The sequence below is a fragment of the Corvus brachyrhynchos genome, unplaced genomic scaffold, assembly GCF_000691975.1.
Source record: "Corvus brachyrhynchos isolate BGI_N302 unplaced genomic scaffold, ASM69197v1 scaffold26, whole genome shotgun sequence".
NCBI lineage: Eukaryota > Metazoa > Chordata > Aves > Passeriformes > Corvidae > Corvus > Corvus brachyrhynchos.
Window position 1 is genome coordinate 3,260,894 of NW_008239324.1, and position 9,558 is coordinate 3,270,451.

The 9,558-nt window shown below is 41.5% G+C and overlaps 1 long non-coding RNA gene across 1 annotated transcript in view; it reads left to right on the forward strand.

Annotated features, from left to right (window-relative positions):
- Nucleotides 1-9,558, forward strand: part of LOC108448352 — a 70,090-nt gene that overhangs the window by 31,857 nt on the left and 28,675 nt on the right. The window lies entirely within an intron of this gene.

Below are 9,558 nucleotides of genomic sequence, written 5' to 3' on the forward strand. Positions count from 1 at the left end.
GGATCTCAGTACCAGCATGGGCTGTGGATACTTCAATTTGTCTACAGCTGTAGTGAGCCAAGCCTGTACCTCCATGTTCTGCTCCATCCTCTTCTCTCCCTGCTGCTTGCTGTGTCATCTTTTTGTGAAAAAATATTATATATTCCAGGGTTTGTGTTCCATTTTAACCTAAAACTAGTAGGGCTGCAGCTTTCTATGGTTTGTATATGACAGCAGTGAAGACCAGCAGTATATATAGTCTGCTGTTCTCTCACATCCTTCCCCAACCCTTCCCAGCTCATCTGGGGCTTTTGAGATTTTTCTGGGTAATGTAAAGCTCCTAAAGTAAGAGAAAAATAACGCTTTTTGTCTATGTCTTTACTGAAACATTGTAAATGTATATCAGAACATTTGCTTTTGTTTTCTTTTATTATTGTAGGATGTGAAACAATAGGGAATAGTCAGACAAGACCAAAATGGAAAGCAAAAATCAGAAGTACCTGCTTTAATGAAAGCATGCTGTAATAGGTATGCTTTTTTGTTTGTGCAAACTTGTGGGTGTAAATACAGGGAAAGGAGGGGGAATAAACCCCCAGCAGTGACTTTAGGCTGATGAGAAAACTCCTCTGGGATGCAATTGCTTGTGCACTGGGGTTGAAGATGGATGAGGACTGCAGCATATGGTCAGGCTGGCCATAATTCATATGCAGACTTGGTTTTGAGCATCCTGACTCCTGCCTCACTTCTCCGTGAACCACTCCAGGACTCTGCAACTAAACACTTCCCAAATTATGGAGTTTGCATCCTAGTCTGAATTGTGCAATTCAAGCCTACCTGTGGTTGTACAGTCAGACAGAAAAGCCAACAGCCAAGGGCAACGCCTAGTCACTGGCTTTGATCTAGAAATGGTTATTATCCAGCTATCTACATTACAAAACATCCAGTTTGCTAAACCCGGGTTATCTACTGATTTGGCTTCATTTGATAGGCAAGAGCAGGTCTAGCATGGGAGAGCTTCACATCCCCAAATGATGCATCTTTCACAAAACTGATAAGTGATAAACCTTGCAAAACCCGTGAGTAGGACACGTTTCTGTCCACCTCCCAACTCTGTCTCTACAGTTGATCCTAAACAGCACCACTGGCAGCGCTTGCAGATGAGATGGAAAAGTGAATTATTTCTTCACCCTACAGAGCTGAGAGTCTCCAGTGGGCAGCAAGAGGGAACATGCTGCTGATGACAGCTACAGCAGTGTGGTTATGCAGAGGAGTTCAATTCTCAAGATAAGAGATTACGCAGATTTTTCATGAGGGTAAATGACTTATTTTCAAATAATTTCTTTGAAATTTTTTTCTTCCTGGAAGCATAGTAGGAAAGTACTTAGAAAGGAAGTCACTCTGAATTCTCTTCACTCCAGGTTAGAAAAAAACCTCTTTATCTGAGGAGTAAATTTGGGTCACAATGTAGTAGCAGAGTCCTCATGCTGAATAAATTGCTGAACATGTGGTAGTGTTTTGTGACATGGTCTGTGGAGTGGGAAGTAGGCTGAGCTCACCCAACCCATCTCATTTATGGCTTTACACAAGTAAATAAGTATGTTTTCAGCCACTCAACACAAGAATGGCTTGCAAATTGCAACCACCATTGCCTGGCAGGTCAAAGGTTAAGCTTTTCAACAGGTCAGACTACAGTGCTAATTCACCTCAGTAGTGAGTCCCAGGCAGCCTGTAATGCATATTTGTGGTGGTTGTGTTTGTATAGCATACACATAAAATGAAAACCGTATGACAGAGGTTAGTCCTCTTAAATGGTTGTCACATTGGCTTGGGCTGCTTTTGTACAGTTATCCATATGCTAGCCAAGATTCTGGTGGAATTTTCGTATGAATTTTATTGACGTGGTGAACTAACTTGGGTAATTTCATAGCTATTAAAATCAGCCAGTGGCCTAAGAAATGCACTGCTTTATTTATCTCGAAAATGTTGCTAACTGGTCTGGCCAGATCCAGCTTCCAGTGGTGGCCCTCTTCCAGATGTGGAAAACCCCTTTTTCTGACATAAAGGGTCCAGACAATCCTTGTGTGCCTGGTCCACAAAACCACTGATGCTGTGGGCTGAGGGCTCAGCCCCTGTCACCAGATGTGTTTCCTGAGTGTTACACAAAGAAGGAGCTTGCAAGAGCTTCTTGAGTTCCATTCGCAACTGCCAAAGCTTGCACTAGGGCCTGAATTAAATGAAATGTCTAAGTTAGGAGTCTAAATTAGGCATTTAAACTCCCTTATATACCCAGTTGGGAGAGATAGGCACTCCCAGGGATACCCTGGGGAAGTGCATTTGACCTCCATGTGTGCGTGTCCACTTTACAGGGAGCCCGAGGCAGCAAATATCCTAACACAGGCATCTCAGCTGGGCACATGCAGTGCTGTTCATCTGGACCTGGATAGCTGCACACCATGCCAAAAACTACCTCAAACTGCTTCTTCAAAGGGCTGATATTCTCATACAACCTTGCATGCTACTCAGTGGATTTGACATGCAGACATAATCCTGTGGACAGTAGTGACGATGTGAGTCCAGAAGTCCAAAGATCTCTGTCTGAATGACCAAAAGAAGTCATTTACTGTCTTTTGTTGGCACAGAAGTATTAAAATTTCCTCCTCCACAAAGCAGGAAGAGCAGACACAGCCCTGGACTTCCTGTCCCAGATCCTTCCTGACCAAGATGCCCTGCTCCAAAGGAGGAGCCGTGACCTTTCAAGGCCGTGTCCTGGCACATCAGGACATGCTCATGTCCATAGCACACGTTCCTTGTTCTGTTGCAAAACAGGTGAAATAAAAAACTTATAGGCCTATTTTAAGAGATTTCTGCTGAAAGGCGAAAAAACAAATAGAAGAGAAATGTGTGGGTACACATGGCAGGAGACAAGTGAGATGTTTTGGGAAGCTTCCATTTCCATCTCTCAGAGTTCCTCTACATCCCTGAGAAAAGAAGATGAGTGCTCCCCATCTTTGGTGAAATGCTTGATGGAGCTAGCAATAGCACTCCAGTTTAACACTGACTGTAAATGATGCTTACATTTCAAAAGCATTTTTTAATAATATTTTTCATAAGTATAAGCTAAAGGGGTTGCTTTCCACGAGGGTCATTGAGAGTTCACTAAATGCAGATAGACTGTATTCTGTATTAATGATGTTAAGCTCACTGCCTCATAGAACTGCCAAAGCCCTTTATTTAAAGGAATAGCACTGTATTTCACAAGAAAATATTTTTAAAGCTCTCCTTACTGAAAACTTGTCTAAAGAGAGACAAGTCTAATTATTTACATGGAATCTGAAAGGTCCAGTATGGGATGTGTTCAATGAGATACATGCTTTATTTACATTTAGAGCACTGTGCTAGACATATCATTAAAACATTTTGCTTTTTTTTATTTAACAGAATATCAGCAATTATCTTCTGCAGCTAATGATTGGATTTTATAATCCAATTTTATAATATTTTTCTGACTGTTCAGGAACAGCTACAAGGATTTGGTTGAGCTTTTGTACTGAGTTCTGGGTAAGGGTTTCCACATAGCAAGAGGAGAATCACTGTACAGGTCACAGTTGCTTCACTTCACAAGGGGAAGTGATTTACAGCTCATCTGTTTCAGTTCACCCACAGCAGCAAGGTGGGTGACAGAGCTGGGATTTATCTCTTGACATGGGACAGTTGTTTATCAGGCCAGAAAGTGGGGCTGTAGGTAAGATTCTGCCTTGCATGGGTAACGTAAGTCAAAAACCATTCTGGCTGGTACTTGTGGAAATTCCACAGTGGTGGTGGCTTGAAAAGTGGGATCGAATTACAAACTAGTTCTTGTTACAGCCACAACTGTGAAGTGGCCTTAAAGCAAATTGCTGGGAATGTGGTGTAGGTTAGATAGTGAAAGAATCTCTAGAAACAGGCTCTTCCTTATCAAGCCAGTGCAATCCACTGAAACCCACATGGTTGTACTGAGAATTAATTCCTTGTCTCCTCAACGGAGAATGAATCTGTAAAGAACAATCTGCTCACACTTCTGCCCTCCCATGTCACATTTCAAGTCTATGCAGTTGTAGAGGAGCTATTTCTAAGCAGAAAAACAAAAACAGTACAAAAACGTTTTTGCTTCTTACAAGTCTTCTGTCTACTCATGATGGATCAATTTATGAAGTTGACAAAACTTGCCATTAGAGTGTGAAGACCTGAAAGTGTAACGTGTAGTACCCAGCTAAGCAAAATTCCTCTTTTAGCTCTGACTATTTGGTTTAGCAGCTGTAGCAAGAGTGTAAAAACATTTTCAGAAATACACTTACCGTATATCCCACTCCATTAAGGGCTGGTACTGTGACCCCACCCTGGCAAAACTGAGATGGCATCCGGAACCTGTGATATCTTGAGAACTGCAGGTTCCACTTCTCAGGTGATGTAGTGATAGGTATTAAGGGCCATATTTAATGGGAAAACAATTCCTAGGACACTTACCTGTTTGCTTTCCAGTGTGTGAAAACTGGTTCTAGAGTATTGTTTTATTGTCTGTGCTCTTGCCTATCTGTGTAAGATGGCGTCAAGTGACCCTAAACAAACTTGAGCTGAAGTACACAGGGAGAGGATTAATCAGTCAGGCACTTAAGCATAAGCCTAATGTTAAGCATGCAACATAATGTTGTTGAAGTGAAGTCAGTGGCATTATTTGTATGTTCAAAGTTAACCACTGAACTTATCTGTTGTACTATATCAATGCCTAATAGCTTGTGCACTTACTTGCAAATATAAGATACTTAATGTGTTTATTCTGGACTCTTCCTGTTGTTGTGCATCAGAAAATGTTGCCCTCAACCAAGCAGGGTAGTCAGGCCTGCAGCAGCAGTGCAGGCCAGCTCTTCCTCAGGCAGGGACAGAGAGACGGGATGGAGCTGGATATGGGCAGGGAAATGCACAAAGCAGGTCTGCAGCAGGTCCAGCAGCAGATCAGGTTTTCCAAAGCCCTCAAGCAAATGTCACTAGTTCTGGCTTTAGCCTCAAGGGCAGCAGAGTTAGGCCACTGCTGAAGGTTTGGAAAGTTTTTTGCTTGTTGGGCTGGGAATAGTAAGAGGAACATTGTGGTTTCCCTGCAGCTGTCAGAGACAGAAGAGCTGAGTTCTGATCTTGTTCACTCATGGATGTTCTACATTTGTGCAAGTCCTCTCACTGCCTCACTGGTCTGGGGATGACTGTATTTTGCTGTCCCAGCTCCTCTTCTCTGTGCATGCAAAGCTAACAGACTCCAAGACCTAGAGACACGAAACCTCTGTGTAAGAGTGGCTTGTGAGCTAGACCACCCCACCCAGCTCCTTCTTGATTGTTTGGAAGGACAGTCTGGGAAGATTTAGGCAATAAACCAATATTCCCACCCACTAATAACCAAAAAAATTAATGTTCTTGAGTGATGTGCTCAGCACCTTCTATTCTCACTGAAGTAAGTAGTTCCTTTGGGTCTACTTTCATGTGTCTTTAGGGAATGTAACTAAATTACACCACATGAGAGCTGGTAATTTTAATGTTATGCTGTAAGGGGAAAACTATAAACATAACAGGAAAGACTGGATGTTTTCCATTCATATTTTTAGAAAAGTTGCTTCTCATCTGTGCATATTTACTTTTCAACATCTCTGGCAAGATCTAAATGAATTACTTAACTGGAATTGAAAAGCAAGTCTTACTTTTAAATTAAGGTGATAAAAGCTGTTGTATTTTTTTATTTTTTGGAATATTACTATAGAAGATAAAGATCAAAACCAGACCCAAGGGGAGATAAGACTAACAAAACACCCAACCTCTAACCTCATGGCAGGAGATGGATTATTTTAGAGAATGACTGGCTACGATCCGAGGCATGGTCCATGGAGTCTGGTGAATCCATGAGGTTTCAGTCGGAAGCGTTTCCACGTGGTGTCAGTGTTTTGTGACAGGGAGTACAGGGTGTGCAGAGCTGGGAGTGGCACAAGGCCATGTGAATGAGCTTCTACTGCAAGAACCACGCCAAGTTTTGTGCAAAACATGGAGAAAAGCTGAGAATGGGCCTCATGGAGAAAGACTGAAAATGGAATTTCAGTTTCTTCTCCTCTGTCAGTGGGAAATGTGTAAAGTATGGTGAGCCAGAACACAGCAGGAGATTTTTGTTCAGAAACCAAAACTGTCCTCGGAAAAACACTCAGATGTTGGGTGACCTCTGCTCATTCAATCAGGATTTGGCCAATTTGAAATTGGGGATGTTTTTACAAGTTAAACTGACCCCTCTGAGGGCAGCAAATATGGTCTGAGCTGTGTGAGAGGTGGTAGCACACACTCCTTGCTCCATATAGCTGAAAACCCCTGTTTCCTTGGAGGAGGCACAGGTGGGATCTATTTTCTGCAAAAATCAATCACCTGAATTGTAGGGCAGGAGAATTTCTATGCCCACACCCACCCCCTGAAAAAACTCTCCCCAGTATTTCCATGCTTCTCTTTTTGCCATTAAGACAAGATTTTCTCCTGCAACTGAAAAGTAAGTGCTTCATAAACAGTTCCTCCGTCTGCAAGTGGACCTTGAAAATTGATTATTTTTTGTTTGTTTCTTTTAGTCTCCAAATGTTTCTGCCATTATGAGGCAGGCAGTTATTTTGCTAGGAAGGAATGTGAAGAATTAGAAAAGTTGAAAGCGATTAGGACTCTGTCTTTTAAGACAGAGCCTTTCACAAAGCCTGGCATGCAGCCTGCTCAGAGTGAGCATCATAAGACACCCTGAAGCCTTGAAATCCCTCAGTTTTAAACCCCATGGGGTGGCTTTTACATTATCAGGGAAGAAATGATATTGCAGAGACTATTTGCTTCATATTTTAAAGGCCTCTGAGTTAATATTTATTCTAAGTAGATGTTTATTTTTGGATAGTTTTATTGTTTATAGGAAGGCCACAAAGAGTTCAATGTTATGGAGAAATGGTTACTTTGTATTTATGGTTAACGAAAAATAAGAAAAAAAGAAAGTTCCAAACAATCCTGCCCCAGTTCTTTATTTCAGGAGACAATGTACTTTCCACCCATGCACAGGCAGTGCTTTACAGGCTGTATAATAAAACGCTGTTCCAGATATTGTCTAAATAGAAACAGATTTAACCCTGCTGTTGTGACTTGCATTGCTGGGTAATGAAAGTTTTCAATCTGGTTTTACTTTGTTTTATGCTCACTGGAGAGCTGCACATCCACAAAATCCTGCCTTATGCACAGAGACCTGTTGTTCCGATGCCATCTGTTTGCATATAAAAGGTGAACATCCCCAGAAACAAACAAACAAACAACCACAGGATCTGGCATTTTCTGATGGACAATGAAATGCAATTCAGCCCTCAAAGTGAAATTTCCTGCAAAGACTGAAGTTTATGGAAAAGAACCCAGTAGTTTCAAATGAGACTTGAAGGTTCTTATGACAAGGAGGTGGTGGTTCCTATGCCTTCCTAACAAAAAGTCAGAAACCCATAAAATTTCTAACCTTAAATCTTTTTGTGAGTGAGTCAAATAATTTACCTAGGCAGTCATTCACTAATGGCCCACTGAAAACTGCTAAAAAGACTCTAATTTAAGTTGGCTTTGAAAATTACTTATTGCTGTGTTACCTAAAGCAACCTCCAAGTGCTTCTCTACAGGGGAAAAGCCCTGTGATAAGAGATAGTCCCTGAAGATCTGAGAACAAAAGATGGGCTGCAGCATCTGCATATCAGGAAACGGTCCATTACTCATTAATTGCTCCATTTCCGTGCACCAACGGGGGGTCACCCTGTTACTGAGGACCAGAAAGATTATAACAATAATATAAATACCTCTTTATTTACAATTTTGCAAGAAAACAGCTTTCGGTGTTTGTTATTATATATAAACTGGGGTTTTTTTTAAGTTTCCACGAATAAAACACTCTTGGAGGACAGTAGGAAGTTTGTAATTTGAAGCATTTTGCTGTGGGACTAAAGGTGTGTTTCCATAAGTCACAGAGCCACGTCCAGCTGTTGGGACATGAGCTAAGGACTAGGAGGAACCAGATTCTCCTCTTTGCTCCCCTTCCGATTTCCTGTATGACCTTGAACAAGTTACTGAGTTTCACTGCCTGTGTGTACAGGCAGTACCCTGTTATTCTTCCTTTTATAATCTATGAAACTCCCTTTTATATTCTTAAGTACTTTTTATCCAGAAATGTGACCCTAGTTCGAGTTCCTGTAGCTTCTGGACCTATTGGTGGGGGTCAGTATAATTCCCTGCTCAGAAGTGGTCCCATCCCTGAGCTGGTGCTGAGGGAGGATGGAGGGAAGGTACCAGTGCTCAGCTGCCCCAGCACTGACAGGGGCTGCCTGGGGCTTGCTGGGCCTGGGATCTCCGTGGTTTTCCCATCTGCAGATCAGAGGTAACAGGAATCGCCTCCTGCATGAGAAGCTGGGTGGGGGTAAATACAAGTGACACTAAGGGCAGGCATTATTATCATAATGTGTGTCTTACAAGTGCTTGGGGTAGTCACTGTAACAACATCCCCTAGAATTTGTGTCCACTTGAACTGCTCTGTCTGTGTAATCACAGAGCAAGAATGGGCAGGTATGACTCTGATTCTTATCATCGAGGATTAAAACACAGCAATCACCCCAGCCCACCTCTTAGTATTCATTTTACTTATTAAAGCTTCCCAACAAGTCTCTGCAGTGATGTTATCTGCTAAATTGTGTGAGGTTTCTGATCATTAAGTGGATTGGTCTTCAAAGAGCTAAATGAAAATGAGCAATAAATATCAGTGTTACTTAGGTCATATAGTGTAAAATGACAAGGAGACCGAAAGACCTTCTGGCAACTGCAGAGCAAACAAATATGAAATAGATTCACTAGCTCTTTTTGTGGGTTTTTAAAAAGTTTCTCAATTATTTAATTAATTTCTTTTTAAAGTAAGTTAAAAGGGAGAAGCAGACATGGTCTTAAAAAACAGAAACTCCTGAATTCCCCTGTCTGTTTTTTTCAATTGTTGTGACCTCAAATGATATATTTTTACCCCTGCACTAACTTTCTTCTCTACAGAAGGGACATTGTAATATTTATGTATGCTCTGGGGAAGGTATCATTATTATGGCAATTTCTCCAGTGCTTTGCACATAGACAGATGCATTTAAGAAGGTGAGCCTCCCGCTGGTGGGTGTAAACAGGAGCTTGGAGTTCTGCACCTGCAGTTGTGTTTCCTGTATAAAACTGAGCACTTGTACCAGTAGCAACCTGACTGCAGAGATAAATGAGGCAGCAGCAGTTGCAGTAACTCCTGCTTGTATCTGTGTTTTCATTCATTTGGAAAAATAACCAGCCACAAGTGTTGCCAGGGCAGATTGTATCCTCAACCAAATACTGTGAAAATCTTCCACTGCAATATTAAACACTGTATGATTTCTTACGTAATATTTTAAAGGACTCATTTTTTCTCAGTGAAAATGTAATGAAAAAAAAAATCAAAATGCTGCAACTTCTTATGTCTTGATTATTCTTTTTAGTCCCTCCCTCTAGTCTAAAATTATGGCAGGGGGC